We start from the raw sequence: 27464 nt of genomic DNA, 5'->3' as shown, positions 1-27464 counted from the left end.
GAAATTACATCGGGTCAATGACCTGCATTTTATGGAGCAGCTGAAATGCCGCGGTGAAATGACAACATGAGAATTTAGAGAGAGTTAATTAATGGATATGTCGTATATGTGAGATTTAATATATGTTTTTTAACAACATTAGTAAAGATGTTGACAAAATTTTTGACATTTTTAGGCAGTGAGTTCCAAATTTTTGTGACTTTTCTCTGCCTGGGGTCTTTGACATGGCTGTGTCGTACATGTGGAATATTTAAGATATAAATGTTCCTTGTGTTGTGTCCTTGTGTTGTGTCCTTGTGTTGTGTCCTTGTGTTGTGTCCTTGTGTTGTGTCCTTGTGTTGTGTCCTTGTGTTGTGTCCTTGTGTTGTGTCCTTGTGTTGTGTCCTTGTGTTGTGTCCTTGTGTTGTGTCCTTGTGTTGTGTCCTTGTGTTGTGTCCTTGTGTTGTGTCCTTGTGTTGTGTCCTTGTGTTGTGTCCTTGTGTTGTGTCCTTGTGTTGTGTCCTTGTGTTGTGTCCTTGTGTTGTGTCCTTGTGTTGTGTCCTTGTGTTGTGTCCTTGTGTTGTGTCCTTGTGTTGTGTTGCAGCTCTTCAGATACAGTTTAAACTCTGGGTTAATGTTTGTCTTGTGTGTTCTGCAAACATAGTGATCACAGTAGAAAGTGAGAATATTGTGTATATTAGGCAAATTTAAACTCTTGAATGAGGTACGTGTGTGTGTGTGTGTGTGTGTGTGTGTGTGTGTGTGTGTGTGTGTGTGTGTGTTTGTGTGTACTCATCTAAATGTATTCACTTAATTATGGTTGCAGGGGTCGAGTCGCAGCACCTGGCCCCGCCTCTTCACTGGTCGCTACTAGGTCCACTCTCTCCCTGCTCCGTGAGCTTTATCGTACCTCTTCTTAAGCCTCCACTACCTCACTTTCCAGACTATTCCACTTCTTGACAACTCTGTGACTGAAAAAATACTTCCTAACATTTCTGTGGCTCATCTGAGTCTTCAGCTTCCAATTGTGACCCCTTGTGCTGTGTTTCATCTCTGGAACATCCTGTCTCTGTCCACCTGTCTCTGTCCACCTGTCTCTGTCCACCTGTCTCTGTCCCTCCTGTCCTCCAGTGTCGTTAGGTCGATTTCCCTTAACCTTTCCTCGGAGGACATGACCCTTAGCTACGGGAGAAGTCTCATTGCAAACCTTTGCACTTTATCTAATTTCTTGATGTGCTTGGCCAGGTGTGGGTTCCAAACTGGAGCTGCATACTTCAAAATGGGCCTGATGTACACGGTGTACAGGGTACGGAACGACGCATTACTGAGATATCGGAAAGTTATTCTTAGGTTTGCTAGGCGCCCATATACTGCAGCAGTTATTTGGTTGATGTGCGCCTCAGGAGATGTGCTTGGTATTATACACACTCCAAGATCCTTTTCCTTCAGTGAGGTTTGTAATCTTTGGCCCCCCTAGACTGTACTCTGTCTGCGGTCTTCTTTGCCCTTCAACGATCTTCATGATTTTGCTCTTGGTGGGGTTGAATTCCAGAAGCCAGTTGCTGGACCAGGCCTGCGGCCTGTCCAGATCCCTCTGTAATCCTGCCTTGTCCTCCTCCGACTGAATCCTCCTCATTAACTTCACATCGTCCGTAAACAGAGGCCCCTCTTACTGTATTCCTTCCATCGTGTCATTCACATATACTAGAAACAGCACTGGTCCTAGGACTGACCCTTGTGGAACCCTGCTTATCACAAGCGCCCACTCTCACAGCTCATTATGTACCATGACTCGCTGATGCCTTCCCGTCAGGTATTCTCTGATCCACTGAAAAGCCTTCCTTGTTATACCTGCCTGGTCCTCCAGCTTTTGCACTACTCTTGTGTGAAACTGTGTCAAAAGCCTTCTTGCAGTCCAAGAAAATGCAATCTACCCACCCCTCTCTCTCTTGTCTTACTGATGTCACCTTGTCATAGAACTCTAGGCGGTCCATCACTCTTCTGATAATCTTCTCCATGACTTTACAAACAATACATATCAGTGACATTAGTCTGTAGTTTAATGCTGCGTGTCTGTTTCCTTTTTAAAAAATTGGGACTACATTTGCTGTCTTCCATACCTCGGGTAGTCGTCCTGTTCCGATAGATGTGTTGAAGATTATTGTTAGTGGTATACACAGCGCCTCTACTCCTATCAGGACCCACAGAGAGATGTTATCCAGCACCATCGCCTTTGAGATATCTAGTTCGCTTAGCAGCCTCTTCACTTCCTCGGTTATCTGTATCGTGTCAAGCATATGTTGGTGAACCCCAGCTCTCCATCTTTCCGGAGTCCTTTCAGTCTCCACTGTGAATATTTCTTTGAATCTCAGGTTAAACTCCTCACATACTTCAAGGTCGTTTCTTGTAAACTCCCCTCCTTCCTTCCTCAGCCTGATTACCTGGTCTTTGACGGTTGTTTTCTTCCCGATGTGACTGTACAACAGCTTCGGGTCAGACTTGGCTTTCGCTGTTATGTCATTTTTGTATTGTCACTGGGCCTCTCTCCTTACCTGTGCATATTCATTTCTTGCTCTTCGACTACTCTCCTTTATCTCCTGGGTCCTTTGCCTTCTATGCTTCTTCCATTCTCTAGCACACTTGGTTTTAGCTTCTCTACACCTATGGGTGAACCAAGAGCTCGTCCTGGCCTTCTCATTGTGTCTGTTGCCCTTGAGCACAAACCTCTCTTTGGCTTCCTTGCATATTGTCACATATTCCATCATCTCATTAATTGTTTTTCCTGCCAGTTCTCTGTCGCACTGGACCGTACACAGGAAATTCCTCATGCCTATATAGTCCCCTCTCTTGTGTGTGTGTGTGTGTGTGTGTGTGTGTGCATGTGTGTGTGTGTGTGTGTGCACTCACCTATTTACAGGAGTCGAGTCAAAGCTCCTGGCCCCGCCTCTTCACTGATCGCTACTAGGTCCTCTCTCTCCCTGCTCCATGATCAAAGCTCTTCTTAAAACTATGTATGGTTTCTGCCTCCACTACGTCACTTTCCAGACTATTCCATTTCCTGATAACTCTATGACAGAAGAAATAGTTCCTAACATCCCTTTGACTCATCTGAGTCTTCAACTTCCAATTGTGATCCCTAGTTTCTGTGTCCCATCTCTGGAACAGTATTTTATATGTCGTTATCATGTCTCCCCTAATCTTCCTGTCCTCCAGTGTCGTGAGGCCGATTTCCCTTAACCTTTCTTCGTAGGACATTCCCCTTAGCTCTAGGACTAGTCTTGTTGCAAATCTTTGCACTTTCTTTAATTTCTTGACAAACTTGACCAGGTGTGGGTTCCAAACTGGTGCTGTATACTCCAATATGGGCCTGACGTACACGGTGAACAGTCTTGAACGATTCCTTACTGAGGTATCGGAATGCTATTCTTAGGATTGGCAGGCGCCTATATGCTGCAGCATTTATCTGGCTGATGTGCACCTCAGGAGGATTTACTCGGTATTATATTTACCCCAAGATCCTTTTTCTTGAGTAAGGTTTGCAGTCTTTGGCCACCTAGCCTATACTCTGTCTGCGGTCGTCTTTGCCCTTCTCCGATCTTCACGATTTCGCATTTGGCGGGGTTAAATTCAAGAAGTGAGATGCTGGACCAAGTTTGCAGCCTGTCCAAGTCTCTTTGTAGTCCTGCCTGATCCTCATCCGATTTAGTTCTACTCGTTAACTTCACACCATCTACGAACAGGGACACTTCTGAGTCTATCCCTTCCATCATGTCATTCACATATACCAAAAACAGCACTGGTTCTAGGACTGACCCCTGTGGAACCCCGCTTATCACAGACGCCCACTGTGACACCTCGTTACGTACCATGACTCGTTGTTGCCTGCCTCCCTGTCAGGTATTCTCTGATCCATTGCAGTGCCTTTCCTGCTATACATGCCTGATCCTCTAGCTTTTGCACTAATCTCTTGTGAGGAACTGTATCGAAGGCTTTCTTGCAGTCCAAGAAAATGCATTCTACCCATCCCCCTCTCTCGTGTCTTACTTCCGTTACCTTGTCATAAAACTCCAGCAGGTTTGTGACACAGGATTTCCCTTCCCTGACACCTTGCTTTATAAGCTTGTTCCTTTTTAGGTGCTCCACCACTTTCCTCTTGATAATCTCCTTCATGACTTTGCATACTATACACGTCAGTGACACTGGTCTGTAGTTTAGTGCCTCGTGTCCGTCTCCTTTCTTAAAAACTGCTACTACATTTTCCGTCTTCCATACCTCAGGTAGTTGCCCAGTTTCAATGGATGTGATCAAGATTGTCGTTAGTGGCACACACAGCGTCTCTGCTCCCTCTCTAAGGACCCACAGAGAGATGTCCAGTCCCACTGCCTTTGAGGTACGTATCTAGTTCACTTAGCATCGTCTTCTCCTCAGTTGTATTTCGTCCAACACTTGTTGGTATATCCCTTGTTAGTGTACTCCCTACTCTGACTCTCCGGGGTCCTTTCTGTGTGTGTATGTGTGTGTGTGTGTATGTGTTGCTTGGAGACTGAATGAGTGATTATTCCGAGAGCTGAGTTTTGCTAACAACATTTTTAAGGTGAGTAGCTATTGTTGGTGGTCCCCATGTGACACAGAGAGCCTAGGTGAGGTATACATAGATTAGAGAGTTGTACCAAGTGAGCAGTGATAGCCGGAGAATATCAATGAGTGTTTTTGAGAGAAAGCTCACTATTTTTAGAAATTTTTATAGAAATGCTCAGGATGTGTGAACTGAATTTTGTTTGGTGTCCAGGTGTATTCCCAAGATTTTTTTCTCTCATCCTGTCTTTCAACTGGTGTATTGCTTATCTTTATGTTCAACTGAATTTGTTTTGCTTTTTCCCTAACATTATATGGAAGGTCTTGTTAATACTGAGTGTGAGTTTGTTAGTTGTGATCCAAGATATTTTAGCAAGTTCAGTATTTACTGTGTTGTTGAGTGCTTTCCAGTCAGGATTTGAAATGACAGAAGTTGTGTCATCGGCAGTCACAGAATTAGTATAAGCTCCTGAGAAGCATTTAGAAGGTCACTGATGTGGCTTAAGAATAGGAGAGGGCCCAGGCCACTACCTTGTGGAACGCTTATGATGATCGATCTGGTTTATGAAGAACAACCATTAACGGTCACATGTTGGTGTGTTACCCGGGTAAAATTTCATGTATGAGAGAACATGTCCTCTTATTCCATGTTCTAACCTGAGCAGTAGAATGTTGTGCTCTACTGTATCGAAGACTTTTGAGAGGTCGTTAAGAGGCCCATTGGATATTCATTATTTTCAAGAGAGTTAGTAGAGCCGAACATTTTTATTATTTATATCAAGAATAAATATTATTTTTTAAAAAGACTTGATATTTAATATCTCACCTTCTTGGATATAGCTGACAGTTAATTAATAAATTATTTTGATTCACAGCGTGGTAAAACAAAAACATCCTGGCCTGAAGCCAAACTGACGCTGGTTAAGGATGTAGAGTCTGGTTATGAGGTCATATACTATATATTTATATAATGCTTTTCTTAAAAGATTTTAGACAGTAAAGGCAAGTATGACATTAGCTTGTAATTGTTGACTTTTATGGAGCCACGACTTTTGACTGGTAAAACTCTTGTTAGTGTAAGTTTGTTAAGCAAAGTTGACTTACTCAACATAGTTGTAATAATTAGTGGTGGTATATGTGCTTTATTTTCTCTGCGACATAATTATAGAAGTAAACTGGTATAACATATACCCCTACCATAACACACCCTGCCATAACACATACCCTGCCATAGCACACCATGCTATAACATATACCCTGCCGTAACACACCCTGCCGTAACATATACCCTGCCATAGCACACCCTGCCATAACATATACCCTGCCATAGCACACCCTGCCATAACATATATCCTGCCATAGCACACCTTGCCATAACATATACCCTGCCATAACATATACCCTGCCATAGCACACCCTGCCGTAACATATACCCTGCCATAGCACACCTTGCCATAACATATACCCTGCCATAACATATACCTGCCATAGCACACCCTGCCATAACATATACCCTGCCATAGCACACCATGCCATAACATATACCCTGCCGTAACATACCCTGTCATAACATATACCCTGCCATAACACACCCTGCCATAACATATACCCTGCTATAACACACCCTGCCATAACACACTCTGCCATAACATATACCCTGCCATAGCACAGCCTGCCATAGCATACCTTGCCATAACATACCCTGCCATAGCATACCCTGCCATAACATATACCCTGCCTTAGCATACCCTGCCATAATATATACCCTGCCTTAGCATACCCTGCCATAACATATACCCTGCTATAGCATGTATCCAACCAAAGCATGTGTCCTGTCATAGCATGTGTCCTGTCATAGCATGTGTCCTGTCATAGCATGTGTCCTGTCATAGCATGTGTCCTGTCACAGTATGTGTCAATCATTGCAGGTCTTTTCTAAAGGTTAGTTACACAATGGGCATAAAAGTTAGTTATTAGCCAGTCACATTCCGTCAGGCAGGATGAGACTCATACAAGGTGTTGAAATGTGTCACCAGAGATGGGAGACTTCAGTGGCACAGCAGGAATCCTGAGAAATCTATGAGCAGGAGAAACTCTTCGTAAATATCTTACAGAGTCTCGCCTGGACTCCCTTGAGTTACAAAGATGAACTGCGTTAAGATCTTTCCTCGATATATTAATTATTGTTGTTGTAATAATAATGGTTACTATTAGTATAATAATAATAGTTACTATTAGTATAATAGTAATAGTTACTATTATTAATATTTTATTATTATTATTTTATGAATATTATTATTATTGGAAATCGGTAATATCGTAGGGTAATGCAGTGTCTGGGGAACGGGAGGTATTCAGATCTGATCCACGCATCAATGTCTGTGACTTTCGTGTATCCATCTCTGTGACGGGTGGGTGGGTCGTGCATCCATCTCTGTGACGGGTGGGTGGGTCGTGCATCCATCTCTGTGACGGGTGGGTGGGTCGTGCATCCATCTCTGTGATGGGTGGGTGGGTCGTGCATCCATCTCTGTGACGGGTGGGTGGGTCGTGCATCCATCTATGTGACGGGTGGGTGGGGCATGCATCCATCTCTGTGACGGGTGGGTGGGTCGTGCATCCATCTCTGTGAAGGGTGGGTGGGGCATGCATCCATCTCTGTGACGGGTGGGTGGGTCGTGCATCCATCTCTGTGAAGGGTGGGTGGGGCATGCATCCATCTCTGTGACTGGTGGGTGGGTCGTGCATCCATCTCTGTGACGGGTGGGTGGGTCGTGCATCCATCTCTGTGACGGGTGGGTGGGGCGTGCATCCATCTCTGTGACGGGTGGGTGGGGCGTGCATCCATCTCTGTGACGGGTGGGTGGGTCGTGCATCCACCAGAGGACTTAACTACCATACTCGTTTCGTTCAAGTATTTTGTGTGGAATCCTATTAAAGGCTTTTAACAAGCCAGATAAACCCCTTTGTATTTTTTGCTATTGTTCACCTATATAAATGGTCATGTAAAGCCTGGCTTTCTAGATAGCTGATAGCTGCCTGCTTGCCTAGATGACTGTTGACTGACTGGCTGTTTCTCTTTCCCACGTCCAGCTTGAGGACCTGGAGATCTGTTGATGCCTATGTCATGTCGGCGGAGTCCCGTGAAATGAAGGAGAGGATGTTGAGGTAAAGACTGCTCTTGCGCGCTTGCTCTACAACAGACTCCTGTCTCAAATTGACGTCATGAGTCGAATACATCGCCAAGACCTTGGTGAGTAATGGGCCTGGTGTGCCCTACGGACGAGTAACTAGTCACACAGGCCTCGACAGCAAGTGGTGTTCGAGCTTCCTTCTTCAAAAGGAATCGCCACCTTGAGACGATTTTCTTTTTATCGAGAAACGGGCGCACACACTTCAGAGGAGGTGCTCCTGCTCCTCTTTGTGTGCCTTGGAGAATGGAACATATATTTACTGTTTCGACCTTTCCTCCTCTTTATTCAAGGTTTTCATAATTACCTAGATGCTTGTAGGGACATCGTGGAACATTTAGGAGAGTCGTTTAATGGATATGTAACTGGTGCTGGTGAGAGCACCATGGCTTGCTGTAGTGTTTTAGAACCTCAGGTTAAAGTGATGAAGAAGGAGGTTCTACTTCTTCAGGAGGAAAAAAGGAGGCTGAACATTCTGGTTTGATGAGACAGAGTGTGTTTCCCAGCAGCTGGTGTTGATGACATAGTCTACAGGTTGGATAATATTTTGTCAGGTACTGGGACAAAGCCCATTATCTGTCTTAGAGCAGGTGGAAATGATATCGGGAAATGGCAGGAGACAGGAGCTGCTGGATAAGTACAAGTCAGCTATAGATGTAGTCAGGTCTAAGGGAGGGGTCCCAATCATATGTAGCATTTTGCCTAGAAGGGGAGTGGGCAATGAATGGATGTCTAGGGCAACTAGTGTAAATTGCTGGCATGACAGGTACTGCAAGGAACTTGCAATCCCATTCATTGATAATTGGGACAAATTCTATGGCAAACGTGATATGTATGCAAGGGACTGGGTACATCTCCCTGGGGCCAGAGTGGTTGTATTAGTCAATTGGATTGAGGGGGTCATTGTGGACTTGTCTAGGACTTTAAACTGATAGATTGCAGAGGTATGGGTGTGTGTGAGAAACAATCAGGCTGCAGTATTAGTGTTGAAAACATCAGATATTACCAGGATACCTCAGGGATATGTTTAAAAGACAATATTCAAAATAAAGTTCCTAATAAAGGCAAAGCAACTGCTCAACAAACAAAGAGAGATAGTAGAGGGCAACGAGTGACTAGCTCCCTTGAGGTTTACTCTACAAATAGTAGGAGTCTAAGAAATAAGATAGATGAGCTAAGATTACTTGCAAGTGTAGGTAATATAGACATTATTGCCTTAACAGAGACCTGGTTCAACTTGAAAGATAGAGAAATGCCTTCTGAATACAACATACTGGGTTATAAACTATTCCAGACTGATAGGGTCAACAGGAAGGGTGGTGGTGTGACGATGTAGTCAGAGATAATTTAAACTGTTGTGTTAGACAAGATGTAAGATTAGAAACAACGGACAAAGAATCTGTTTGGCTACAGTTTCTCGAAGGCCATGAAAAATTAATTTTGGGTGTGACATATAGGCACCCAAACCTTGATAGGGAGTGCAGTAAGCTGCTATGGGACGAAATTCATATGGCATCTAGATATGAAAATGTTGTGTTAATGGGAGATTTTAACTTTAGACAATATGAAAGTTAAGACACATGTGCAACATCTGGATATCTTTATTGTAGACGTTTCGCCATCCAGTGGCTTTATCAATACAGATTCTAGGACATAATAGGAAGACAGTAGAACTATATACAAAAGATGAGGTAATCAGTCCCTCAGCCTTGGAGTTAGTGTTCACAGCATCGTGGTCTCTTAACTTTCATATTGTCGGTATTTTATACCTTTCTTGCACAACTTTAGACAAATTGATTGGAACAATGTGACAGGAAATCTTGAGTCTAATGACTTTCTTGATACGGTTCAAGACTGCTTTTTAGAACAGTTTGTGACAGAACCAACTAGAGGAAACAATCTGCTTGACTTGGTTCTTGCCAACAAAGAATCACTAGTTAATAATCTTGAGGTTAATGATGAGCTTGGGGAAAGTAATCACAAATCACTTAGTTTCAATATATCATGGAATTACCCAGACTACTGCAATCAAGTCGCTGTAACAGATTTTCGCTTGGTCGACTTCATAGGTATGAGAAATTACCTGGGTGGGCTAAATTGGGATGACCTGACTATGGGTCAGGTTGGGGATGTTGGTTGCCAATATGACGTTTTTCAGAGCATAGTTCTAGCTGCCCAAACAACTTTTGCTCCGAGTAGGGAAATTAGATCTAACAAAAATGATCCCAAATGGATAAACAGCAGATTAAAACATCTCATTGGTCAAAAGAGAGGTATATATAGGCGTGTCAAAAGAGAGGAAGTGCAGGTAAGAAATCAATATATTCAATTAAAGAGAGAATTAAAAAAAAAGAATAAGAAAAGCAAAAAGGGATTATGAGGCTAAGATCGCAAGGGATTCGAACACTGACCCAAAAGGGTTCTTTCAGGTATATATAAGTAAGATTAGAGACAAGATTGGCCCACTTAAGAGTAACTCAGGTCAGATCACTGACAGTGATAAGGAAATGTGTGAACTTTTCAATACTTACTTCCTCTCAGTTTTTACTCAGGAAGATACTAGCGAAATTCCAGAAATAATAAATTATGTAGAACAGGACGATAATAAACTATGCACGATTAGGGTAACTAGTGACATGGTCTTCAGACAAATAGAGAAACTAAAACCTAACAAATCCCCAGGCCCTGATGAACTGTTTGCAAGGGTGTTAAAGGAATGTAAAGAGGAACTTAGCATACCTTTGGCTAATCTTTTCATTATATCACTACGAACTGGCATAGTGCCAGACAAGTGGAAAATGGCAAATGTAATACCTATTTACAAGGCAGGTGACAGGTCCTTAGCTTAGAACTATAGACCAATAAGCCTTATTTCCATAGTTGGTAAATTTATGGAATCAATAATTGCCGAAGCAATTCGTAGCCATCTTGAAAGGCATAAATTGATTAATGAATCTCAGTACGGTTTTACAAAGGGGCGTTCCTGTCTTACGAATTTATTAACTTTCTTCACTGAGGTATTTGAGGAGGTAGATCATGGTAATGAATATGATATTAAGTATAAGGACTTCAGTAAGGCTTTCGATAGAGTTCCACATCAGAGGCTATTGAGGAAACTTAAGGCACGCGGAATAGAAGGCGAAATTTTTTTCCTGGGTAGAGGCATGGCTAACAAATAGGCAGCAGAGAGTTTGCATAAATGGGGGCACGTCACAAGCGGTGTTCCTCAGGGGTCAGTGTTGGACCCGTTGTTGTTCACATTCTACATAAACGACATAGATAAGGGAATAAATAGCGACATAAGCAAATTTGCTGATGACACCAAAATAGGCCGTCCAATTCACTAGAGCACTCCAGGATGATTTGAATAGACTGATGCAATGGTCGGAGAAGTGGCAGATGCAGTTTAATATAGACAAATGCAAAGTTCCAAATGTTGGACAGAAAAATAACCATGCCACATATAAACAACAGTGCATAAGTGTCCGCAATGTAGCTAACAGAATCCTTGGCTTCATAGAAAGAAGTATAAATAATAGAAGTCCTCAGGTTGTTCTTCAACTCTATATATCTTTGATTAGGCCTCATTTAGACTATGCTGCTCAGTTCTGGTCACCGTATTACAGAATGGATATAAATGTACTGGAAAATGTACAAAGGAGGATGACAAAGTTGATCCCATGTACCAGAAATCTTCCCTATGAGGACAGACTGAAGGCCCTGAATCTGCACTCTCTAGAAAGTCGTAGAATTAGGGGGGATATGATTGAGGTGCATAAATGGAAAACAGGAATTAATAAAGGGGATGTAAATAGCGTGCTAAAAATATCTAACATAGACAGGACTTGCAGCAATGGTTTTAAATTGGAAAAAGTCAGATTCAGGAAGGATATAGGAAAGCACTGGTTTGGTAATAGAGTTGTGGATGAGTGGAGCAAACTCCCGAGTACCGTCATAGAAGCTAAGACGTTGTGTAGTTTTAAAAATAGGTTGGATAAATACATGAGTGGGTGTGGGTGGGTGTGAGTTGGACCTAACTAGCTTGTGCTACTAGATCGGATGCTGTGCTCCTCCCTAAGTGACGTGTCTGAACTCACTAGGTGAGTGAGGTCAGACGGTCAGTGAACCATTAACTAATATTTTTAATTTTCTCTTCAAACAGGTGAAGTGTCTGATATGTGGAAGATGGCTAATGTAATTCCTATTTTTAAAACAGGGGACAAGTCGTTACCATCAAATTACCGCCCAATAAGCCTGACCTCAATTGTAGGGAAATTACTAGAGTCAATTATAGCTGAGATTATAAGAAGCCATCTCGATAAGCATAGCTTGATTAATGATACTCAGCATGGATTCACAAGAGGCCGGTCTTGTCTAACTAATTTATTAACTTTCTTCAGTAAAGCTTTTGAGGCTGTTGACCACGATAAAGAATTTGATATTATTTACTTAGATTTTAGTAAGGCTTTTGATAGAGTTCCGCACCATAGACTGTTAAAGAAAGTGGCAGCTCATGGCATTGGGGGAAAAGTGCTCTCGTGGATCGAGTCATGGCTCACTGACAGGAAGCAGAGAGTGTCCATAAATGGGGTTAAATCCGAGTGGGGATCTGTAACAAGTGGCGTTCCACAGGGAACAGTCTTGGGCCCGTTGTTGTTTATAATATATATCAATGATCTTGATGAGGGAATTACTAGTGATATGAGCAAATTCGCCGATGACACAAAGATAGGTAGGATAATTGATTCAAACGTAGATGTTATGGAACTTCAGGAGGATTTAAACAAGCTCTATTCTTGGTCAGAAAAGTGGCAGATGCAGTTCAATGTAGATAAATGCAAGGTTCTGAAGCTTGGGAGTGCCCATAACCCTAGTACTTATAAGTTAAATGATGTAGAACTTAGCCATACAGATTGCGAAAAAGGACTTGGGGGTTATGGTGAGCAGCAACCTTAAACCAAGACAGCAATGCCTAAGCGTACGTAATAAGGCAAATAGATTAGTGGGATTTATATCAAGAAGTGTAAGCAACAGAAGTCCAGAGGTCATACTGCAGCTTTATACATCATTAGTAAGGCCTCACCTAGATTATGCAGCTCAGTTCTGGTCTCCATATTACAGAATGGACATAAATTCGTTAGAAAACATTCAGCGTAGGATGACTAAAATAATACATAGCATTAGAAATCTTCCTTATGAAAAAAGATTGAAGACTCTTAAGTTACATTCACTTGTTAGACGAGGAATGAGGGGAGACCTGATCAAAGTGTATAAGTGGAAGATAGGTATTAATAAAGGGGATATTAATAAGGTCTTGAGGATGTCTCTCCAAGAGAGAACCCGCAGTAATGGATTTAAATTAGATAAGTTTAGATTTAGAAAGGACATAGGAAAGTATTGGTTTGGAAATAGGGTAGTTGATGAGTGGAACAGTCTACCTAGTTGGGTTATTGAGGCTGGGACTTTGGGTAGTTTCAAATTTAGGTTGGATAAGTACATGAGTGGGAGGGGTTGGATTTGAGTGGGACTTTCGCATCAGAGCTTATTTCTTGGGTGGCACTGAAAATTGAGTTGGGCAAATGTTTTGTTAGTGGGATGAATTGTAAAGGACCTGCCTAGTATGGGCCAACAGGCCTCCTGCAGTGTTCCTCCTTTTTTATGTTCTTATGTTCTTAAGGTCACTAGGTCAGTGAGCTTAAGCCGTTGGGAGGATTGGACCTGCCTCGTATAGGCCAGTAGGCCTGTTGTAGTGTTTCTTCTTTCTTATGTCCTTATGATTTACTGACTGGCTATCTAGACGGCCCATTGACTGACGACCAGTCAGCTAGGCTTACTGATTAGTTGCCTCCTTAGCTGGATGGATGGTAGGATAGCTGGGCGGTAGGATAGCGGGACGGCAGGATAGCTGGGTGGCAGGAGAGATGGGTGGCAAGATAGCTGGGTGGCAGGATAGCTGGGTGATAGGATAGCTGGATATCAAGATAGCTTGGCGGCACGATAGGTGGGTGATAGGATAGCTGGATGGCAGGATAGCTTGGCGCCAGGATAGCTGGGCGGCAGAATAGCTAGGTGGTACGATAGCTGGGTGGCAGGACAGCTGGGCGGCAGGATAGCTGGGTGGTAGGATAGCTGGGTGGTCGGAGAGCTGGGTGGCAGGACAGTTAGGTGACAGGATAGCTGGGCGGCAGGATAGCTGGGCGACAAGATAACTGGGCGACAAGATAACTGGGCGGCTGGATAACTGGGCGGCAGAGTGCACCATTAGATTACTTACACAACGACGACCTCCGACCAAAGTTTTAATACGTTAGTAAACTTTGTTCCAACGACACTACACTGAGTTATTCCCCGTTACAGCCCCCACCTGTGTTACAGCCCCCGCCTGTGTTACAGCCCCCGCCTGTGTTACAGCCCCCACCTGTGTTACAGCCCCCGCCTGTGTTACAGCCCCCACCTGTGTTACAGCCCCCGCCTGTTACAGCCCCCGCCTGTGTTACAGCCCCCACCTGTGTTACAGCCCCCGCCGGTGTTACAGCCCCCCCCAGTGTTACAGCCCCCACCTGTGTTACAGCCCCCGCCTGTGTTACAGCCCCCGCCTGTGTTACAGCCCCCGCCGGTGTTACAGCCCCCGCCTGTGTTACCGCCCCCGCCTGTGTTACAGCCCCCGCCGGTGTTACAGCCCCCACCTGTGTTACAGCCCCCGCCAGTGTTACAGCCCCCACCTGTGTTACAGCCCCCGCCTGTTACAGCCCCCGCCTGTGTTACAGCCCCCGCCTGTGTTACAGCCCCCACCTGTGTTACAGCCCCCGCCTGTGTTACAGCCCCCGCCTGTGTTACAGCCCCCGCCTGTGTTACAGCCCCCGCCTGTGTTACAGCCCCCGCCTGTGTTACATCCCCCACCTGTGTTACAGCCCCCGCCTGTGTTACAGCCCCCTCCTGTGTTACAGCCCCCGCCTGTGTTACAGCCCCCACCTGTGTTACAGCCCCCGCCTGTGTTACAGCCCCCGCCTGTGTTACAGCCCTCGCCTGTGTTACAGCCCCCGCCTGTGTTACAGCGCTCGCCTGTGTTACAGCCCCTCCTGTGTTACAGCCCCCGCCTGTGTTACAGCCCCCTCCTGTGTTACAGCCCCCACCTGTGTTACAGCCCCCGCCTGTGTTACAGCCCCCGCCTGTGTTACAGCCCTCGCCAGTGTTACAGCCCTCGCCTGTGTTACAGCCCTCGCCTGTGTTACAGCCCCCGCCTGTGTTACAGCCCCCGCCTGTGTTACAGCCCTCGCCTGTGTTACAGCCCCCGCCTGTGTTACAGCCCTCGCCTGTGTTACCCCCCGCCTGTGTTACAGCCCCCGCCTGTGTTACAGCCCCCGCCTGTGTTACAGCCCCCGCCTGTGTTACAGCCCCCGCCTGTGTTACAGCCCCCGCCTGTGTTACAGCCCCCGCCTGTGTTACAGCCCCCGCCTGTGTTACAGCCCCCACCTGTGTTACAGCCCCCACCTGTGTTCCAGCCCCCACCTGTGTTACAGCCCCCGCCTGTGTTACAGCCCCCGCCTGTGTTACAGCCCCCACCTGTGTTACAGCCCCCGCCTGTGTTACAGCCCCCGCCTGTGTTACAGCCCCCGCCTGTGTTACAGCCCCCGCCTGCGTTACAGCCCCCACCTGTGTTACAGCCCCCACCTGTGTTACAGCCCCCGCCTGTGTTACACCCCCCGCCTGTGTTACAGCCCCCCCCTGTGTTACAGCCCCCGCCTGTGTTACAGCCCCCGCCTGTGTTACAGCCCCCACCTGTGTTACAGCCCCCGCCTGAGTTACAGCCCCACCTGTGTTACAGCCCCCGCCTGTGTTACAGGTGATGTAATATCACCCTGGAAGGTACTGAAGAAAGGAGTAGTGTTCAGGAAGTCAAGAAAATACAAATATATCATGACACAGTAATGCAGAAGTTAGAATCGAAGTTTCAAAGTAACTGAGCTGAAGCGGACAACTTCAGCAGGTCTCCCAGAGAAGTTACAGTACCATAACCTCACTGAAAAATCAGCTCATGAAGTTATAGAGATGGTTTTTCTCATATATTGTTCCATGCCTGCTAACACGGGAACCAAGGTAATGAAAGGTATTTCACTGATTTCTGACTGTATGTATCGGCCATATTCTGATGCCTCCCACTAGTGAAATACACTACTGAAGGAGGCGGTCGAGACTATTAGCACGCACGAGATCAAACAGTAAATAAAGCCCATGTAGCCTGGGACATATGTCATGTAGTGAAAAAAAAAAAGGTTTAAAGACGAAGCCCAAGAGGTAGAACTTTTGTCGTAAGAGTTCTTAAGTGGAGTGATGTGAATGATACATTCACTGTTTTTGTTTTACAGCAGTATATTGAGTATATACTACGTGGTTTGAAGCCCAGTCTGCCGTCTGATGTCTTGACTGCCTGAGGGTACGTGTCTAACTCGACCCAGACTTACCGTGGGACAGTCATAGCAAGGTTTGAACTATGCTGACATAGCAATATTTGAAATAGTTCGTAGCGACATGGCTAGAGTAAATACTGACACTTTGTCCTTGTGATAACACGTTTATAAACTCATATAGACCTCAGCTTAATAACAAGCACACACACACACACACACACACACACACACACACACACACACACACACACACATATATATATATATATATATATCTATATATTGCAATAGTAATGTATTATCTCATATTTTTTATTGAATAAACGAAAGGTAAATGAAAAAGCGTTTAGAAAAGTAGCAACAAATAGAGACGAGAAGGAAACTGGAAGACTCATCACAAGAGGTATTCATCTGTCACAGGAGGATCAACACAAGACTCACGTGAAGAAAGAACATTAAGGCCACTATTAGCTGACACCAGCGGGAGGATCAGTACACATGCCGCAACCAACCGTGGAACACGAGTGTCAAATTTTAATGGTATACACAGACAGCTTCTCCCCAGTACAGACCCTGAGAGGACACCCGCGTCAGTGATGCTTTTTGTTTTTTTTGTCGACAACACGCTAGTTAGTAAATTTATCTTTTGTCAACACCCTATTTCATGGATTTTCTCACCTGACAATAATTTCTTTTCTCAGTTTTCGGTTGTTATACTCCAGCCAACTACTCCGTTATGGAAAACTGGAGGAAATAATAGTTAGGACTGAGTATACTACAAACTCAAATATAATTGAACGAAAAAATAATATGAGGGACCTGGGAGTGATAATGTCTGAGGATCTCACGTTCAAGGCCCGGTGGCCTGGTGGCTAAAGCTCCCGCTTCACACACGGAGGGCCCGGGTTCGATTCCCGGCGGGTGGAAACATTCGACACGTTTCCTTACACCTGTTGTCCTGTTCACCTAGCAGCAAATAGGTACCTGGGTGTTAGTCGACTGGTGTGGGTCGCATCCTGGGGGACAAGATTAAGGACCCCAATGGAAATAAGTTAGACAGTCCTCGATGACGCACTGACTTTCTTGGGTTATCCTGGGTGGCTAACCCTCCGGGGTTAAAAATCCGAACGAAATCTTATCTTATCTTATCTTATAACAACAGTACCACAATCACAACTGCAAAGAAAATGATAGGATGGATAATGAGAACGTTCAGAAGAAGAGATGTGAAGCCAATGATGATCCTTTTCAAGTCACTTGTTCTCTCTAGGCTGGAATACTGCTGCACATTAACATCTCCATTTAAAGCAGGTGAACTGCAGATCTAGAGATTGTACAGAGATCCTTTACTGCACGTATAAATTCCGTCAAACACCTTAACTACTGGGAACACGTCAGTGGTGACGTGTACTTAGCACAGTGGTGACGTGTACTTAGCTCTGTGAAGACCTGTTTCTGTACCAGGATGCCCTCTCTTGAGCAACTTTACCAGCAGCTGAGAGAGGAGCTCAGAGTTGCTAAGATGGAGATACGGCGATTAACGGAGGAGAACAAGAGGATTCGTAATAATCCTTATGTTGTGAGTCCCCAGGTTAAGAAGGGAGCTTGGTCAGTGGCCGGGCAACATGGAACCAAGCTGAAGATCAAGAAAACGGTTGGAGAGGCGGAAACAACGAGAAACCAGAAGACTACCGTGGAAACTTCCAACTCATTCTTGGTGCTACCCGACGAATGTGAGTGTTCTGCTGGGAATGCCACAACGAGCACCAAAGTAGCATTGGCAGACGTGAGTAAGACATCCCTAGAAACCCCAACGAAGACCATCGAGAACGTCTTGAATTCTACAAGTGGTGTAATGCTACCTGGCGAATGTGAGTCGACTACTCGGAGCATCACGACGGACGACGCCAAGGAAGGTAAAAACATTGTTGTTGTTGGGGATAGCCAGATTAGGTACATGGATAGGGCATTCTGTTTGAAGGATAGGAGTAGGAGGCAGAGAGTGTGTTTTCCTGGGGCTGGGATGAAGGATATTGTTAGCCGTCTGGATGACATCATGAGAGGTAATGGGAGCAATCCTATTATCTGTCTCAGTGCTGGAGGCAACGATGTTGGCAGACGTAGGAGTGAGGACCTGATTAGCAGGTATAGGTCAGCAATAGAGATAATTAGGAGGAAGGGTGGGAAACCTGTCATATGTGGCATTTTGCCAAGGAGAGGAGTTGGAAATGAATGGTTGTTCAGAGCAATTGGTGTCAATTGCTGGCTGGACAAGTACTGTAAGGAAAATGCGGTAACATTCATTGACAACTGGGACCTCTTCTATGGCAGAAATGACATGTATGCCAGGGATGGGGTTCACTTATCTAGGTGTGGGGTGGGAGCACTGGCCAACGCAGTGGAGGGAGCTGTTAGGTCTTTAAACTAGGAATAGTTAGTGGTATGGGTTTTGGCGGGAAAACTGTGAAGTCGCAGGGTAGTAACATGAGTACTAGGAGAACTAGTAATAGGCAAAATGAGGTGGATATTGGAAAGCCAGTGGCACAAATTGACAAGGACAGTAATAAGTTTAGTGGAATAACAGAAAGGAGCAGGAAGGGTAAAGAGAGTGGAGGGTCATTAAAAATTTATTACACAAATAGTCGCAGTGCTAGGAATAAGATGGACGAGTTGAGACTAGTTGCTAGTGCAGGTAACATAGATGTATTTGCCATTACTGAGACGTGGTTTAATTCAAAAAGTCGGGACATGCCTGCAGAATGTCACATTCAGGGTTTTAAATTGTTCCAAGTAGATAGAAGTATCGGGAAAGGGGGTGGGGTGGCATTGTATGTCCGAGATCGCTTGAACTGTTGCATAAAAGCGGGTATTGGGTCTGAAGTAACACATACGGAGTCTGTTTGGATAGAATTTTCAGAGGGGCATGAAAAATTAATTTTAGGTGTGATGTACCGTCCCCCAAATTTAGATGGGGACCGGGGAAGGCTGCTATGAGAGGAAATTGTTAGGGCCGCAAGGCACGATAATGTAGTAATTCTAGGAGACTTTAACTTTAGTCATATTGATTGGAATTTCTTGACTGGGAATTTAGAATCGTACGATTTCTTAGAAGTAGTTCAGGATTGTTTTTTGAAGCAGTTTGTGACAGAACCTACAAGGGGAAATAACCTGCTTGACTTAGTTCTGGCAAACAATGAATCCCTTGTTAATAATTTAGAAGTTTCAGAGGAACTGGGTGCTAGCGACCACAAATCAATTACATTTAGAATTGAATGGAAGTATGATAGTAGGGATAACTCAGTAACAGTCCCAGATTTTCGCTTAGCAGATTACGATGGGCTTAGAGAACACTTATCATCTGTTGACTGGGGTAACGAAGAGAGCTATCAATATGACAGTTTTCTGAACACAATACATGCTGCTCAAAGAACGTTTATCCCTTATAAGGAAATTAGATCAAATAGAAATGACCCTAAATGGATGAATAATAGGCTGAAATATCTACTAGGGCTTAAGAAAGGAATTTATAGGCGTATCAAAAGAGGCGAGGGTCATCTTATGAATCAGTATATTGACATTAAGAGAGACATTAAAAAGGGGATAAGAAAAGCTAAAAGGGACTATGAAATTAAAGTTGCTAGGGATTCTAAAACTAATCCAAAAAGTTTTTTCCAGGTATATAGAACAAAAGTCAGAGATAAGATAGGTCCCCTTAAAAATAACTATGGGCATCTTACTGACAAAGAGAATGAAATGTGCTCGATTTTAAATAATTATTTTCTCTCGGTTTTTACACAGGAAGACACTAATAATATTCCGGTAATTAATTTTTATAGTGGATCAGAAGAAGATAAATTATGTAACATCACAGTCACTAGTGAAATGGTTGTGAAGCAGATAGACCGACTGAAGCAAAATAAGTCACCGGGTCCTGATGAGGTTTTTTCAAGGGTTCTTAAGGAATGCAAAATGGAAGTCTGTGAACCATTAACTAATATTTTTAATTTATCTCTTCAAACAGGTGTAGTGTCTGATATGTGGAAGATGGCTAATGTAATTCCTATTTTTAAAACAGGGGACAAGTCGTTACCGTCAAATTACCGCCCAATAAGCCTGACCTCAATTGTAGGCAAGTTGCTAGAGTCAATTATAGCTGAGATTATAAGAAGCCATCTCGATAAGCATAGCTTGATTAATGATACTCAGCATGGATTCACAAGAGGCCGGTCTTGTCTAACTAATTTATTAACTTTCTTCAGTAAAGCTTTTGAGGCTGTTGACCACGATAAAGAATTTGATATTGTTTACTTAGATTTTAGTAAGGCATTTGATAGAGTTCCGCACCAAAGACTGTTGAAGAAAGTAGCAGCTCATGGCATTGGGGAGAGGGTGCTCTCGTGGATCGAGTCATGGCTCACAGACAGGAAGCAGAGAGTGTCCATAAATGGGGTTAAATCCGAGTGGGGATCAGTAACAAGTGGCGTTCCACAGCGATCAGTCTTGGGCCCGTTGTTGTTTATAATATATATCAATGATCTTGATGAAGGAATTGCTAGTGATATGAGCAAATTCGCCGATGACACGAAGATAGGTAGGATAATTGATTCAAACGTAGATGTTAGGGAACTTCAGGAGGATTTAGACAAACTCTACTCTTGGTCAGAAAAGTGGCAGATGCAGTTCAATGTGGATAAATGCAAGGTTCTGAAGCTCGGGAGTGTCTATAACCCTAGCACTTATAAGTTAAATAATGTAGAACTTAGCCATACAGATTGCGAAAAGGACTTGGGGGTTATGGTAAGCAGCAACCTTAAACCAAGACAGCAATGCCTAAGCGTACGTAATAAGGCAAATAGATTACTGGGATTTATATCAAGAAGTGTAAGCAACAGAAATCCAGAGGTCATACTGCAGCTTTATACATCATTAGTAAGGCCTCACCTAGATTATGCAGCTCAATTCTGGTCTCCATATTACAGAATGGACATAAATTCGTTAGAAAACATTCAGCGTAGGATGACTAAATTAATACATAGCATTAGAAATCTTCCTTATGAAGAAAGATTGAAGACTCTTAAGTTACATTCACTTGTTAGACGAAGAATGAGGGGAGACCTGATCGAGGTGTATAAGTGGAAGATAGGTATTAATAGGGGGGATATTAACAAGGTCTTGAGGATATCTCTCCAAGAGAGAACCCGCAGTAATGGATTTAAATTAGATAAGTTTAGATTTAGAAAGGACATAGGAAAGTATTGGTTTGGAAATAGGGTAGTTGATGAGTGGAACAGTCTACCTAGTTGGGTTATTGAGGCTAGGACTTTGGGTAGTTTCAAATTTAGGTTGGATAAGTACATGAGTGGGAGGGGTTGGATTTGAGTGGGACTTGCACATCGGAGCTTGTTTCTTGGGTGGCATTGAAAATTGGGTTGGGCAAATGTTTTGTTAGTGGGATGAATTGTAAAGGACCTGCCTAGTATGGGCCAACAGGCCTGCTGCAGTGTTCCTCCTTTCTTATGTTCTTATAAGAACTAAGGAACACTGCAGCATGCCTACTGGCCCATGCGAGGCAGGTCCAAGTCTCCTACCGGCTTAAGCCAATGCACCCAACCTAGTCATGTCAGGTCACATTGACTTAAGGGAGGAACACGGCAACCGACCTGGTAGCACAAGCTATCAGGTCCAACTCACACCCACCCACATCCACTCATGTATTTATCCAACCTATTTTTAAAGCTACACAACGTTCTGGCCTCTATAACTGTACTCGGGAGTTTGTTCCACTCACCCACAACTCTATTACCAAACCAGTACTTGAAAGCACTTGACTTGTACTCGCTGGAACGCAGACGAGAGAGGTAAATCATGATTTAAACTTGAAAAATCCTGGAAGAAATGGTCCCTAATCTGCATACAGAAATCACTTCCTACGAAAGCAAAACAGTTGTAAGGCGATGCAACATATCCCCAATGAAAAATAGGGGCGCCATTGTTACACTAAGAGAACACACAATAAGGGGAATTACCAATAGACCCCTGGATGCCTTCAAGAGGGAGCTGGACAGATACCTAAAGTCAGTGCCGGCTCAGCCGGGCTATGGTTCGTACGTTGGACTACGTGCGGCCAGCAGTAACAGCCTGGTTGATCAGGCCCTGACCCACTGGGAGGCCTGGTCGTGGGGCGAGGTTAGGTTAGGTTAGGTAAGGTTTGTTAGGTTAGGTTAGGTGAGGTTAGGTAAGGTTTGATATGTTAGGGTAGGTTAGGTTAGGTTAGGTTAGGTTAGGTTAGGTTAGGTAAGGTTAGGTTAGGTTAGGTTAGGTTAGGTTAGGTCAGGTAAGGTTAGGTTAGGTTAGGTTAGGTTAGGTTAGGTCAGGTAAGGTTAGGTTAGGTTAGGTTAGGTTAGGTCAGGTAAGGTCAGGTCAGGTTAGGTTAGGTTAGGTTAGGTTAGGTCAGGTAAGGTTAGGTTAGGTTAGGTTAGGTTAGGTTAGGTTAGGTAAGGTTAGGTTAGGTTAGGTAAGGTTAGGTTAGGTTAGGTTAGGCTAAGTAAGGTTAGGTTAGGCAAGGTTAGGTTAGGTTAAGTAAGGTTAGGTTAGGCTAAGTAAGGTTAGGTTAGGCAAGGTTAGGTTAGGTTAAGTAAGGTTAGGTTAGGTTAGGCAAGGTAAGGTTTGTTAGGTTAGGTTAGGTCAGGTAAGGTTAGGTTAGGTTAAGTTAGGTTAGGTTAGGCAAGGTAAGGTTTGTTAGGTTAGGTTAGGTCAGGTAAGGTTAGGTTAGGTTAAGTTAGGTTAGGTTAGGCAAGGTAAGGTTTGTTAGGTTAGGTTAGGTCAGGTAAGGTTAGGTCAGGTAAGGTTAGGTTAGGTTAGGTTAGGTTAGGTTAGGTTAGGTTAGGTTAGGTTAGGTCAGGTAAGGTTAGGTTAGGTTAGGTTAGGCAAGGTAAGGTTTGCTAGGTTAGGTTAGGTTAGGTTAGGTTAGGTTAGGTTAGGTTAGGCAAGGTAAGGTTTGTTAGGTTAGGTTAGGTTAGGTTAGGCAAGGTAAGGTTTGCTAGGTTAGGTTAGGTCAGGTAAGGTTAGGTTAGGTTAGGTTATGTTAGGTTAAGTTAGGTTAGGTTAGGCAAGGTAAGGTTTGCTAGGTTAGGTTAGGTCAGGTAAGGTTAGGTTAGGTCAGGTAAGGTTAGGTTAGGTTAGGTTAGGTTAGGTTAGGTAAGGTCAGGTAAGGTTAGGTTAGGTTAGGTTAGGTTAGGTTAGGTTAGGTTAGGCAAGGTAAGGTTTGCTAGGTTAGGTTAGGTCAGGTAAGGTAAGGTTAGGTTAGGTTAGGATAGGCTAGGTTAGGTTAGGTTAGGTTAGGTTAGGTTAGGTCAGGTAAGGTTAGGTTAGGTTAGGTTAGGTCAGGTAAGGTTAGGTTAGGTTAGGTTAGGTTAGGTAAGGTTTGTTAGGTTAGGTCAGGTAAGGTTAGGTTAGGTTAGGTTAGGTTAGGTTAGGTCAGGTAAGGTTAGGTTGGTCAGGTAAGGTTAGGTTAGGTTAGGTTAGCTTAGGTTAGGTCAGGTAAGGTTAGGTTAGGTCAGGTAAGGTCAGGTAAGGTTAGGTTAGGTTAGGTTAGGTTAGGTTAGGTTAAGTTAGGTTAGGTTAGGTTAGGCAAGGTAAGGTTTGTTAGGTTAGGTTAGGTTAAGTTAGGTTAGGTTAGGTTAGGCAAGGTAAGGTTTGTTAGGTTAGGTTAGGTTAAGTTAGGTTAGGTTAGGCAAGGTAAGGTTAGGTTAGGTTCGGTTAGGTTAGGTTAGGCAAGGTTAGGTTAGGTTAGGTTAGGTTAGGTTAGGTTAGGTTAGGTTAGGTTAGGTTAGGTTAGGCAAGGTTAGGTTTGTTAGGAAAAATAAGAATTGTTTCCGCAGGCTGATCTGTCATGGACCAGACGTATAACTTGTACGGGGCGGAGTGTTGTACGGGGCGGAGTGTTGTACGGGGCGGAGTGTTGTACGGGGCAGAGTGTTGTACGGGGCGGAGTGTTGTACGGGGCGGAGTGTTGTACGGGGCGGAATGTTGTACAGGGCGGAGTGTTGTACAGGGCGGAGTGTTGTACAGGGCGGAGTGTTGTACGGGGCGGAGTGTTGTACAGGGCGGAATGTTGTACGGGGCGGAGTGTTGTACGGGGCGGAGTGTTGTACGGGGCGGAGTGTTGTACAGGGCGGAATGTTGTACGGGGCGGAGTGTTGTACGGGGCGGAGTGTTGTACGGGGCGGAGTGTTGTACGGGGCGGAGTGTTGTACGGGGCGGAGTGTTGTACGGGGCGGAGTGTTGTACGGGGCGGAGTGTTGTACAGGGCGGAATGTTGTACGGGGCGGAGTGTTGTACGGGGCGGAATGTTGTACGGGGCGGAGTGTTGTACGGGGCGGAGTGTTGTACGGGGCGGAGTGTTGTACGGGGCGGAGTGTTGTACGGGGCGGAGTGTTGTACGGGGCGGAGTGTTGTACGGGGCGGAGTGTTGTACGGGGCGGAGTGTTGTACGGGGCGGAGTGTTGTACGGGGCGGAGTGTTGTACGGGGCGGAGTGTTGTACGGGGCGGAATGTTGTACGGGGCGGAGTGTTGTACGGGGCGGAGTGTTGTACGGGGCGGAGTGTTGTACGGGGCGGAGTGTTGTACGGGGCGGAGTGTTCTACGGGGCGGAGTGTTGTACAGGGCGGAATGTTGTACGGGGCGGAGTGTTGTACGGGGCGGAGTGTTGTACGGGGCGGAGTGTTGTACAGGGCGGAATGTTGTACGGGGCGGAGTGTTGTACGGGGCGGAGTGTTGTACGGGGCGGAGTGTTGTACGGGGCGGAGTGTTGTACGGGGCGGAGTGTTGTACGGGGCGGAGTGTTGTACGGGGCGGAGTGTTGCACGGGGCGGAGTGTTGTACGGGGCGGAGTGTTGTACGGGGCGGAGTGTTGTACGGGGCGGAGTGTTGTATGGGGCGGAGTGTTGTACGGGGCGGACTGTTGTACGGGGCGGAGTGTTGTACGGGGCGGAGTGTTGTACGGGGCGGAGTGTTGTACGGGGCGGAATGTTGTACGGGGCGGAATGTACGGGGCGGAGTGTTGTACGGGGCGGAGTGTTTTACGGGGCGGAGTGTTGTACGGGGCGGAGTGTTGTACGGGGCGGAGTGTTGTACGGGGCGGAATGTTGTACGGGGCGGAGTGTTGTACGGGGCGGAGTGTTGTACGGGGCGGAGTGTTGTACGGGGCGGAGTGTTGTACGGGGCGGAGTGTTGTACGGGGCGGAGTGTTGTACGGGGCGGAATGTTGTACGGGGCAGAGTGTTGTACGGGGCGGAGTGTTGTACGGGGCGGAGTGTTGTACGGGGCGGAATGTTGTACGGGGCGGAATGTTGTACGGGGCGGAGTGTTGTACGGGGCGGAGTGTTGTACGGGGCGGAGTGTTGTACGGGGCGGAGTGTTGTATGGGGCGGAGTGTTGTACGGGGCGGAATGTTGTACGGGGCGGAGTGTTGTACGGGGCGGAGTGTTGTACGGGGCGGAATGTTGTACGGGGCGGAGTGTTGTACGGGGCGGAGTGTTGTACGGGGCGGAGTGTTGTACGGGGCGGAGTGTTGTACGGGGCGGAGTGTTGTACGGGGCGGAGTGTTGTACGGGGCGGAGTGTTGTACGGGGCGGAATGTTGTACGGGGCGGAGTGTTGTACGGGGCGGAGTGTTGTACGGGGCGGAGTGCTGTACGGGGCGGAGTGTTGTACGGGGCGGAGTGTTGTACGGGGCGGAGTGTTGTACGGGGCGGAATGTTGTACGGGGCGGAGTGTTGTACGGGGCGGAGTGTTGTACGGGGCGGAGTGTTGTACGGGGCGGAGTGTTGTACGGGGCGGAGTGTTGTACGGGGCGGAGTGTTGTACGGGGCGGAGTGTTGTACGGGGCGGAGTGTTGTATGGGGCGGAATGTTGTACGGGGCGGAGTGTTGTACGGGGCAGAGTGTTGTACGGGGCGGAGTGTTGTACGGGGCGGAGTGTTGTATGGGGCGGAGTGTTGTACGGGGCGGAGTGTTGTACGGGGCGGAGTGTTGTACGGGGCGGAGTGTTGTACGGGGCGGAGTGTTGTACGGGACGGAGTGTTGTACGGGGCGGAGTGTTGTACGGGACGGAGTGTTGTACGGGGCGGAGTGTCTTCAGAAGAGAGGCGGACCCAGGAAAAAGCAGTCTGTGTGTGAGTTGTGACGTGTATATATATGATGATAAAAAAAAAGATATCGAAATCATTAACCCGCACGTTCACAATTTTAACAGCATCTTGCATTCTTCTATTTGTTTTGAGATTGCAGTCAAGTTAATATATATTGATATTCAGTACTATAAAATAGAGTATAGAGAGCACATTGACCCACAAGCTAATGCACCACACGAGTCAAACTGCTGTTTGACACTCACCTGACTACACACACACACACACACACACATACACACACACATACATACACATACACACACACACACACATACACACACACATACACGCACACACATCTGTGGAGACAGTGTAGTGGGTCACAAGCGCCAGGCTCCGAGGATCTTAGTGCTTTTAGGGCGTGTTTTAGCAGCTAGAAGCAACCAGTGTTAGTGACAACGTCAGTGAACAACCCTACAAGTGATAACCAATGTATTAGAAAAAATAAATAAAGTAAAGGCGAGAGAAAGCCTGAAATTATACAACAAAATTTCAAAGTGCCAGTTCGTTGAGGCCTAGTTGGCACCTGTTACCACATTGTTACACATATACAAAGTACAAAGCGAGTGACTAAAGAGAAAAGACCAAATAGAATTAAGAGAGGGTGGTAACGACAAAATGTGATGTAGAACACAGCGTGAACAAGCTAGCCAGAAAGGGGATATATATATGTATACACAAATATATATAAGCAGAGGTGGTGGCAGCAGTAGGCCTGAGGGAGTAGCGCCGCCATAACAGGTTGGGTGTCATCACAAATAAGTAGTGTACTTACCAAATACCAAAAGTGAAGTGTAAATTATAAAAGTAGCAGTATACAAGTGACAAGTGTGGTAAATGAGGACTCAAAAGGGCATGAGAAAAGTATAGCCGAAGAAGTCAGAGGCGGAAGGGCGAGGTGTACGAGTCATCGTACAGCAAGCATCGTACAGCGAGCATCGTACATCAGGCATCTGGATGGACGTCCCCTCTGAGTAACGTACAAATCACTTGTTTGTGGTGGCGGGAAGTCTGAGGGTAGAGCCGGCCCTGCGGACGCTGGTAGCTCGCTATCTAAACCCTGCTCCAGAGCGATTATCATACACACAACACCTAGCAGTAGTAGGAAGAAAAAAATTT

This window comes from Cherax quadricarinatus, chromosome 2, assembly GCF_038502225.1.
Source record: "Cherax quadricarinatus isolate ZL_2023a chromosome 2, ASM3850222v1, whole genome shotgun sequence".
Lineage (NCBI taxonomy): Eukaryota > Metazoa > Arthropoda > Malacostraca > Decapoda > Parastacidae > Cherax > Cherax quadricarinatus.
The sequence above is the reverse complement of the archived record's forward strand: the minus strand, read 5'-3'. Positions refer to the sequence as shown.